Below are 11,976 nucleotides of genomic sequence, written 5' to 3'. Positions count from 1 at the left end.
TGTCAAAATTCTTTACAAAATCTAAAATTCGTCGAAAGTTTCGAATGAAACATTTCCCTTAAAATTTCTAACAAAACAATTTCTGTCAAAAATTTTGTCAGAACACATTTCCATCGAAATTTTGAACAGAAAATGTTCTGTCAAAATTTTTGACAGAATTCTTTTTTCGTTTAAAACATTTGATGGAGGAAATCATTTTCATCAAAACTTTTGATGGAAACTAAATTTCGTTGAAAATTTCAATAGAAAATTTATTTTTGTAAAAATTTTCATCGGTTGAAAAATTTCGTCGCTCTTCGACTAAAAGTATTCCGACGAAAAAAATAATTTTGTGATGAAATTTTCATCGTTTGCAACGTAGAAATTTCATTGAAAATATGATCTTTTTTTGTGTTGTGAAAAGTACATAAATAATTTTGTTAGAAATTTAAATTTAATTTAATTTGTAAAACATAATAATTATATTAATTTTAAAAAAGGGTAAAAGGGTAAAATGGTAAAAATATTTCATTAACCCTCAATTTTCCTCCTTTATCATTTTTTTAACTCCCAAACAAGGGAAGGGAATACCCTTCAATTTCCTTCCCTTCCTTCCCCTCCCTCCCCCTTGAATCCCCATCTTTCTCATTCCCTCCAAACTCCTAAACAAAGCCTTATACTTCACTCCATTTTCAATAAATCACTATGTCCTTTCGGTTAATACAATTAACCTATTTAAATTAGGGGTTTTATTAATCTCATTTAACATAAGATAGTTATCTTATCTTATGTTATAGAGAGAAAATATATGGGTCCCACCATTACAAGTGTAACATCCCGTGAAAATGAGGAACTTCCATAGATTACCATTAGTATGGTAAATGCAAGTCTTGAATTCAAATCACTTACATATAATTATGATGGGATGAATTTTAATAATATTGATCACATTATATGTAGAAACTTTAGTTGTTACCTAATGGATACATGAAATAATAACTATTAGGAAAATTATTTTATGTACACTTATGGGTGAGTTTATATTTGGGATATTCGAAACATTTGTTAACTAGGTAAATTTAATATTAATTACAATGTATAAAAATCTTAGTCAATGCTTAGTAAACTACATGAAATAAGGTTCCTTAGGAGTTAAAAGAAAAAAAAAATTGGACCTGCTACCTTAAGGGCCACGGCCCAAGCCCATAGGAAGGAGAAAGAATTCTGATTCTATGTAATTGTATCTTAATTCAAATCGGCCAATGCATGGTGATGAAGTGTCAAGTTAAATCTCCCCTCCTCCATTGCATTCTCGACACCCACACCAAGAGACATCTTGAGTCTTCTTCTCATGCTTCGGCTGGAACAACTTTTGTGCAGCAAATTCCTTTCTGTATGTCATTAGCTATAAACAACCCTCCACCAATTCAACACTCAGCCCTCCACCTCCTTGCAGAAAAGAATAAGAAAAACTCATATCCCTTTTGTCCTATTTCTATGCGCTTTGGAGACCAACAAAACTGATCCATCCTCTTCTCTCGGAACTGAACTTAGCTATGCATTTTTCGCACAAACCGTGAGTTACACAAGCGTCAGAACCATCATCTAATTTCCATTCTATCTATCCCTTTCTTGCTCAACCGAAGACATACCATCTAGGAGTAGCAAATCTGAGTTTTGGAGGGTGGATAATCCTCCTCTTCCATACATCGGTTGTGTGAGTCCAAGAAGGTACCATCAAACCCTGCCCTTATTACTTGCTTCGGCCTGCATGTATTATCTAGGAGGACCATCTTGTTGACATCTATGTTCCTTGCTTCTGCCCCCATAACCACACAATAAACCGAGGCATGCTAGTTGCTATAACAATTTTTAGGAGCGTGGGACAAGTGAAAGGGCTGCCCCGTTGCTCGATTAGGATCCTTGGTGCGCATGAGAACTGGTTAGTGAGTAGAAAATCTTCTTTTCTCCTTTATATGGTTTCAGATTGCATGTAGGTTTTAGAAAGCTTAACTTGTTGCTCTGTCATTTTTCCCCTCACTGTTCGGCTGCTATATGGGTACTAAAAGATGTAAAATTTTCTGTAAATTTTCCCTTGCGGCTGTTACGTTGACCAGCCATGAAATTAGCATGTGTAAACTAAAACTAAACAAAAAATTCATCACTCTCCCATGTTTCGGTTTTGGTGTGCAGTCTAGGAGAATGTATGTTTCTCATTCTCCTTATAGTTAACTCTGTTGCATTGGAACCTTTAGTTTAGACTAGATTGAAGGACCGATTTTGGGGTATGGAGATAGTTTCCCTTTGAGCTTTGTTAGGCTGATTGGTGAGACATTCAGTTTTGCATGAGTCTAAGTAAATTTACAAAATGCTTATTAGCCATCGTAGCACACATTAGGTCTTGAAAGAATGTTTATATAATGAGATTAATTATGAACACTTAACTTCAGCCTAAACTGAACCTGCATGTACAAGGGAACATGGATTGTTACTGTTAATACACCGGTGTAGTAATGTCAAGTTAGAAAATTTAATCTAGCCTAGGAACCTTGAAACCGAATTGGTGTATGTTGGGGACTTAGGATTTTATTACTATTAACCGATTAATCAATTAGCATGAAGTCAGAAATTGATTAGTAGAAGAAGCATGTTAATCTGAGTAAAATACAAGAATTCGAGAGGCATGGAATTGACATACGAATAACAGGAATACATGAATAAAATTCTGACTTGCAATGCACTTGATTAGGTGCGCACAACTCTATGTGAGCATGGACTGATTATTGCTGCTGTCTGATTAACTTATTGTGGCACGCAAGGTAAGTGTCTGGTGGCATTACCTTCTGTGACTGCTAGCTTGTACATGGATTGTGAACGTTGCTCTCATGATTTGGATTCGAATTATGTATATGTCATTCGTATGCTATTCTTGAATATGATATGCTGGATATTCTGTTTTGAAAAGTAAATATATTCAACAACTTGATATTGGAAATCCATGGTGTATATGTCATTCTGATTATTATCTAGTCATGTATGTTCATGTCATAATTTTTAGATTTTTGTTTATGTGTGAACCATGGCATAGCATACATGCATAAATTTCATGTTGTTTTCTGAATTAAAAATAAGTATGAAAAGTAAGCATACATTTGAGCACGCATCATATAGGCATCCCTCCAGTACCAGGGTATGGGACACTTGGCTTCAGTCCGCTTAGGTACAGTTGGAGCCCTTCTGAGGAGCCACCCAGGGTACTCCACTGTTCTGTTAGTGATACGTGCACAGTAGTGCTATGAACGTACACTTCTGGCGTTATATACGCAATATGATAATATGTTAGTGATACGTGCACCGCAGTGCTATGAACGTACACTTCTGGCGTTATATACGCACTATGAAAATGGTTAGTACTTGACGAATTTGAACTGATGATGTGCCTGTTTTGTAATTCTGTATTTAGTTAGTACTGTAGCATTACTGGTTTTGTTGCCACACTACTGGGATTTTTCTCACCCCTTTGGGGATGCTATTTTTACAAAATGGCAGGAGGACGGAAGAGCATATGAAGACTTGATTATATGGATATTTGTTGTTATGTGCTGCTGTTTGGACTTTGTTGTTGCTGTTTATCTTATGGACAACTGTATTAAATTGAGAAGTTTAGATTATTGTTAGATTATGATTTTATTGCTGATTTAAGACTCTCTTATTATTAGCAATTGTTTTGGAAACAAATCCTGGAAACGTTTTGTGAACTGACGTTTTAACTAAAGTGCTGATTTTCAAACAGCCTTGCGAGCACCTTGTGAGTTCTGTTTCGAGGGGAAAACGACCTCCGATTTGTTATTATTTAATATGCACACGAAGCCCGTGGGCGTCTAGTTTTTGATTACAAAAAAGTTACAATGGAATTTTGAAAACTTGATTTTATACGAATTTTTAAAGACAGCAAGGTCTGTTAGGAAAATAATATTTTCAGCAACTTAAGAAATTTTGAAAGCGTACTCTGATTTGTGTGAGGAACTTGATTTCAAGTATAAGTTTTCATTAGCAACATCAAAATGATTTTTCAGTAATTAAAATATGTCGAAAGAACTCTAATTCCGCTTAGCAAACAAACTCTCTTGGATGCATACAAGGGAGGGTGTTACAACAAGAAAAAAAAAATGGGGTACAAAAATCGAAGTGAGAGAACATGAGAGAAGATATCTTATGAGAAAAGAGAGTAATATTTCCCTTAAATTAGAGATAGGATATTGTTATTACTAAATAATATTATTAGTAATTACAAAAAAAAATTATTAGCAATGTTACTATCTTATCTTAATCGTTAATTTCTGTCAATTAACCGTTATTATTTATTATGAATTAATAATTAGTTAATGAGTTTGATTTGTGGAAATAATAACCGTTGATTGGCGAAAATCAACAGTTAAGATATGTTAGTGATATTGGTAGTAACTAGGGGTGTGCAAAATAACCAAAAAACTGAACCGAACTGAACTGCCCTAAAAACAACCGGTTTTTAAAAACCAATTCTTAAACCGAACCGATTTTTCGAACCAGTTTAAGAACTGAATCATTTTCGAATGAACCAAATTGATTTTTATAACTTTATTTAAAAAAATTAAATTTTGTTCTTTTCAAAATAGGGTCAACCGGAACCGAACCAGTTTTGAACCTAATCGAACATTTTCGAACCAAACCATTTAAATCAATTCGATTCGATTTTTCAAAAAAATTGGTTCGATTCGACCTATGCACATCCCTAGTAGCAACATTATCTGGTAGTAACAATATTCTATCCCTTTAAACTATGCAATTTAAATAAATTAAGCAATTCTGTTAAAAAAAGCATCCAAGTCTGTTAACTCTCACGTGATACATCCAAAAATACATTAAGGAAACATTTGGTAGAACAGAAAAAAAATTTATCCGGGAATCACATTCCTAGGAATATGGTGAAAAAATGTATTTTCCGATAATGTTTCCAAAAAGTTATTTGGTAGGCAAAAATATTCCAAGAATGTTTGATTAATTTTCCTGACGCTATATTTGAATAATTGTAAAATATTGTTGGGAATGTGGCATAATTTTACAAAAATAACCTTACCATCATTTTCAGGGACAACAACCTTTTTGCCACATGTTGGGCAAAAATTTATCGGAATGCCATGCTCCATCAAAATTTTGTCAAAATGTCACGTCACCAAACTCGCTATAACACCTGGCGAGTTAGGTATGGACACATGGCAGCAATTTTGAGGCCACAAAACTCGCTGGACAATCCAACACTTTTCTCAGCCAACGAGTCAGACTGCTCAGTCTGAAATGGCAGGCCATGTGGCTAAGTCGTTATACTGTGCAACAACTTACATGGAACTTTTTTTACACTTGGACCATAGTTGCCACACTACAGAATGAGTATAGTTGGTTTGGCACAAATACCCATCTGCAAACAAAAGTTGGGGGTTTTTATGTTGACATGTTTACTCAAGCAAGGGTGGGTTTTTTTTAAGGAAGATGTGATATGGTTAATGCAGATGCGACCTTTTTTTAGAAAGCAAACAGAAAGTTTGCTTAGTTACTTTGTTTATAAAGAGAATGTTATATTATATTTTAAGTAATAAATTTTGTGTTAAATAGTTCAATTTAAGTAATAAAAGTTAAATATTTATAAAACTTACGTGGTAAACAATAAAAATGACAAAATTATATTCTATGATCTGTAATTATTTTTGTGGATGCTAGCATTAATGAGAACTGTGAATATTATTATTTTTAAGTTTCTATATAGTACAATTAATAAATATTTATTAGAAATTTTTTTCTCATATTTATTGTTTACCACGTAAGTTTTATAAATATTAGCTTTTATTACTCAAATTAAAATATTTAACATAAAATTTATTATTTGAAATGCAATATAACATTCCATTTATAAACAAAGTAACCAAACAAACTTTCTGTTTGCTTTCTAAAAAAAGGTCGCATATGCATTAATCATACACCATCTAACTTAAAAAAAACCCACTCATGCATGAGTAAACGTGTTAGCATAAAAAATCCCAACTTTTGTTTACATATGGATATTTGTGTCAAACCAACTATACTCATTATGCAGTATTGCAATTATGGGTCACATGTCAAAATATTGCCACGTAAGTCGTTGCACAGTGCAACGACTTAACCACATAGACTGTCATTTCAGACTGAGCGGTCTAACTCGTTGATTGAGAAAAGTGTTGGACTGTCCAGCAAGTTTTGTGGCCTCAAAAATACTGCCACATGTCCATACTTAACTCGTTGGGTATTGTAAGGAGTTAGGTAACGTGGCACTCTGGAAATTATTTTCTGCAGCGTGGCAGTCTGGTAAATTTTTGCCAAAAAAAATGGCAAAAGGATCATTATCCCTCATTTTCATTGAAAACTTTTAGAAACATCACCAATTCCAAAGAACATCGCCAAGCTGATAAAGTTCCAATCTTGGTCTACTTTCATGGTGGTGTTTTTTTATGAGAGTCAAAGACACTATGTTTATAGGATCAAAACTAGATTAAATAATGATGAATATGATCAAGAACATAGTGAAAATTAATGAATGCAAAAGATTATAGGATTTAATGTTTGGACATAATATTGATTTAAAAACATATTGATTTCAGGTTTAAATTGTTAAATTGGAGCATTGGAGCAATGGTTAAGCTAGAAGAAGTAAAGCGATAAAGGAAGAACAATGATTTAGTGAAAATCTCCTAGCAGCTGTCTTCTGGCCAATTTTTAGTATCGAAGATGATGGATTTTGATCTCGTGTTGTCATAGAAGTTGTAGATCTTTCTACTATCTTTCAAACGAGACCAAGATCGCATCAAGGGTGTGCATGACAACCTTTCCGGAATCAATTTTTTAATTTCTGTTCACAGGAACAGAAATGGATGAAAAACTCGTTTGGTAAAACCGATTTATTTTTTTGTTTCCGGGATGAACCGATTCAATTTTTGTGCTAAGGAACAAAAAACGAATAAAAAAATTTCTGCTTCTTTCTTCCCGAGCACAAAATGAGAAACACTTATTTCTCTCATTCACTCTCCACCACTATCATCATCATCACCACCACCATTATCCCGACACGACCACCGCCATCATTGTCGTTGTCGCCGTTGTACCACCAATGTCGTTATCACAACCACCACCACCACCACCACTACGATGCCGCCGCCACCATCACCACCATCACGACGATGTCATCACCACCACCACCACGTCATCCCCACTACCACCACCACCATCGCCGCAACTACTGTCGTCACCACCACTACCATGCCACCACTACCACTACACCAACCACCACCATTACCACCATCACCATCGCCGCAGCTACTACCGTCAGTACCACTACTGCCGCCATCACCATCGCCACCATTACCGTCACCACCGCGCCGCCGCCGCTGTAACACCCCGTATATATCTGGTAATGTTATCATACTATCGTATTAAGCTGCGCTTAATTAAAAATGCAGAATATCTTTTTCTTTTCAATTATGAAGTCATTATCATTACCAACTTGCTTATTAATCAATTAATAAAACATCGCCTATATGCAATTGCAATAAAACAGCTAACTGAAATACCTCATTAATTAAAATAACATAATGTGTGTCTCTAGTCATGGAACTACAACACGTAGACCGGACTAACTATCAGTTTATACAACTCAACTCAAAAGTACTAACAACATAGTGGCATGGACAACTCTCATGCTCACCCAAATAAGGCAACAAAGCCCAACATAAGTCTCAATATCAACAACAGAATAATAATGCGAAAAACATAAACAACATCCAGTCCAGTCATGCTAGCAAATAAGCAGTAATATCATCAACTAAGCTCTGGCCTCCTGCCGCCAGAGGCATCAGTCACCATACTATCTGAACCTGAAATAAGCATTCCCTAAACGTGGGGTGAGATCTCTAAACAAGAAATCTCAGTAAGACAAGGGGTCCTGAAGGATCTTCCACCCCAAGCTCATTTACATGTGCAATATAAGTTCAAAAGAAGTTTATCATCATCAGTTCTAAAATAGTGCAATGCAGCAGATAATCATGTCATGTGTGTCAATTCTATTCTACTGGCCAGAGAAATGCAGGATTTATGTACGTCTAATACCCACACATAGTTCAAGACGCCACTTGCATCCACCCCGGATCACCGTCTTGTATGACACCACATACTCATGCTTACCATCAAGATGGAACAACACATGCATATTAAAAGCCATTACACATAAAGCTCAACAGCATTTCAAATATTCAAGCATGTAACCATACCCCCATGGGACATGGTGGAACCACAACATGGCTAAACCGAGGACACGAAAGCTTACCTTGCAAGCTAACTATCCAAGCCAAGAGTCCGTACAAGCTCAGGACCCACAAACAGCACAATCACAATCTGTTTATATGAGAAATATCATCAATAACTATACTTTAAAGGTTCGTTTCATTATGACAACATTTCCTTATTCGATTACGTCTTTTCTAGATCATAGTTATCAAGCACTAAGTCCCTTAATTATAGGTATCACTGTTTCCCAACAGTAACACCAACTTCCTAGGCCATCAAGCCAACATGGGAACTGTCCCACGCACAACAAACTGATTTCTGGTCGTTTTCATAGGTGGTAATCGATTACCAAGGGCTGGTAATCGATTACTGCACATGGTAATCGATTACCACCAGCAAGGTAATCGATTACCACACATGGTAACTGATTACCAATCAAAAGTAATCGATAACCACGCGGGCAGAATAACATTATGCAGATTTTTTCTGCATAATTCGAAGCCAAATTGCCACCCTATGACCCAAGGTCCAGTTTTGACCCAAAACAGAAGTTCAATACCACATTTTAGACTTCGATTAACAATCTTAAGCTTGAATGATTAAAGTTAACTCATTTCATAACCAAAAACAAGCCATTGTCAAGGAAATTTAAAGGAAAGTTCAAGGTATACCAATGGAGGTTCAAACTCAGCAAAAAGAAGGCTCTTGGAGCTCTCCAACAAGGCTCAAAGATTCTGACTTTGCAAGAGCACGAAAATACAACACAAGGTTGGACCTTTCTCTTCAAAGATGGCTCCTTGAAGCTCACAATGCCACTTCAATGGCTCAACAACCCCCAACCTCCAAAGTCAGCAACAAACACTCCCCAAACAGAGGTCACAAACTCATAATGATACTCTCCACACCCCTCCAAAGCCAACTCTCACAAGCTAAAAGTGTTTAGGAGAAGAATTTGTGAAGGAAATGGCCCCAAAGCTCAAGAACAAGATGAAGAAGCCATGGAATAGTGTTTAAGAAAACTAGTCAGCCACCCTCCACGTAGAGAATTCTGAATGCCTATGGTTTTGTGCCTTAACAAGCGTATATATAGTCACTTAACCAATTAACACACAGTATTAGCTTTTATTGCTACGCTTAGCATTTTAATCCCAAACTCAGGATTCTTAACCTACTCAATTTTACAAGAATTATCATATTTTTCTTATATTTTTCGGAGCACCTTTCCGGTACGCGCTTTTCATAGCCAGTACCAGTTTCTGGCACAAGTTCTCATTATTTTAACTTGAAACTCGTTTTACAAGTCCTACATATTATTCTAGTAATTATCATGCCCTTATTATAATTTTTTGGGATACTTTTTCGGTACGCATTTATACCGACTAGCAGAACCGGTATTTGCACTTTTCTTCCGAAAAATGACTTTCAGCATTCTTAATCACTTACTATAATTATTAGAGCCTCATAATAATTATTAGGGTCAATTATGGAATTATTTACTAATTTCACATAATTAATTAATTAACTCCCTTAATTAACAGTGCAGGTTCTTATAGCCGCCATATGGAAAGGAAAGTGATGACCCGAAAAAAAATTATGCTTAATAAGAATTATTTTTTATTATATTACTTGTTGTGTTATCAAACGCAATTCTCATTCTCAAAATAAAAATAGAATATGTTATCAAACGCATCTTTTTCTTAGAAATTGTTCCAAGGCACAGAAATAGAAAAGAATTGTTTCTTTTTAGAAACAGTGCTAGGGAACAGAATGGTTGTCATGCACACCCCAATTGGACTAGTATAGCTCAAGTTATGCCTAAAATACAAAACAATATCTTTGCTGTCGAATTTGCTCACTGGCGAGCTAGCAAGGCCAGCGAGGACGTCGTTTTGAAGGCCTATGGATCTCTTTTATTAAAAAAGGAAGTCTAGGACTATTCCCATTCATTCTTGGACAACTTGGGGAGCAAGAACAACAACTTTAGAAGAGAAAAAGGCAGAGGAATGGTCAAGGCTTCACTGTGGAGACCAATTATCTCATTCTTTATGCTTTTCTTAGGATTTCTCTTCTTTTCTATTCTATTCTTATTTCTATGAACATGGTAGGCTAATTATCTTTATGTAATTAGGGTGAGACGGAACCAATGGGTTCCTAAATGATGTTTAATCTTTCTTGTAATTAATGTTCATGTTTCTTAAAGTTAAATGACCTTGAAGGCCGAAGCATATGAGAAGGAAAAACAAAAAATTTCCATGCGGAATCACACATGCAATCAAGACTCATGCTTTAAGACAGCATGATGTTACCTTTGTTTGTGATTTAAACACCAAGGAGATCAGTGTCAGGTTTGAAGGGTTCAAACCCTCTAACGTTGATCCACACCACCCCACGTCAAGATGCAAGAACTCTTCTTGAAAAGCCATCAATTGATCACCACAAAAGCTTGCTAGGCGTCCAATGTGTGAAGGAGGAGGCTAGGTAAAGGTGTTTAGAAGAGTGATTTACAAAAAAAAAAAAAGAAGGTGTTTAGAAGAGTGAAATTTTCAGCTTAAAAATTCACAAAAGTGGCGCATGGATTTGATGATCTATGGCTAGGTTATTTTTCAAAACCTCCTAAGAAAAACCCTAACAAAAGGATGACCAAAGGAGATGAGAGAACTATATAATTGGATTTGATTTTTCTCTAAAAATCTGACCATAAGTAGCGCACAATAGAGAGGAAAAATGGAGTTGTTGCAAAATCAAATCTTGCCAACAACCTCCTATCATATCCTCATGATATCAAGTCAATATCTTAACAAAAATCTGACTTAACAAACATCATATGGCAAGCCATATGGTGCGCCCAATTCAGCCTAAAAAATAGTCCAGATACATTGTGTAGTTGCATTCAAATTTGAACCAACTAGCTCACTGATTCTCTCAACAAACCAAATCTGATTTGGAGCTTATTTGGTTGACAAGATGACACTCACAACAACCAAAGTGGCGCCCCAAATTCAGCCTTGGATGTGATCAAAGATCTCCTCTTGATACTAGAGATTTGTTCCAACAAGATCTTATCTTATCCTTTTGTTATGAAACAACTTTTCATAGCCAATTCAAATTCGAATTCAAACATTTAAATTCTAAATTCAAATTCAAAATTCAAATTTCCAATTTCAAATTTCGAATTCAAAATTCGAATTTCAAAATTCAAATTCAAAATTCGAATTTCAAAATTCAAATTCAAAATTCAAATTTCAAATTCAAAATTCAAAATTCAAAATTTAAATATTTGATAATTAATTTAACTAATTAAATTAATTAGTAATGTCTTGGACCATCCAAGCCCATTACATGATCCATGCGCCCTTTTCCCCTTTAGGTGGGCTTCCAAACTTCTTTTTGGGCTAACAACCATATTAGGCCCAATACCTTTAATGTTATATCATCATGACAATAACGTGTTAGTGTGTGACCCATTAGGCCCAACATAGCCACTGACATAAATGAGTTTGGGCCCAACAAACCCATAACCCATCTAATGACAACACAGAGCACTAGCAATGCTTTGTTGCCCCAGAGCTAGTTTGGTTAATGACATAATCATCCTATTATACATATTTAGTTACCGTATGTATTTCCTTTCATCTTGGTTACCTTCCCATT

Source organism: Gastrolobium bilobum, unplaced genomic scaffold, assembly GCF_033153095.1.
Source record: "Gastrolobium bilobum isolate Gb01-03AN ecotype WA unplaced genomic scaffold, APGP_CSIRO_Gbil_v1 utg34045, whole genome shotgun sequence".
Taxonomy (NCBI): domain Eukaryota; kingdom Viridiplantae; phylum Streptophyta; class Magnoliopsida; order Fabales; family Fabaceae; genus Gastrolobium; species Gastrolobium bilobum.
This window is presented reverse-complemented; position numbering follows the sequence as displayed.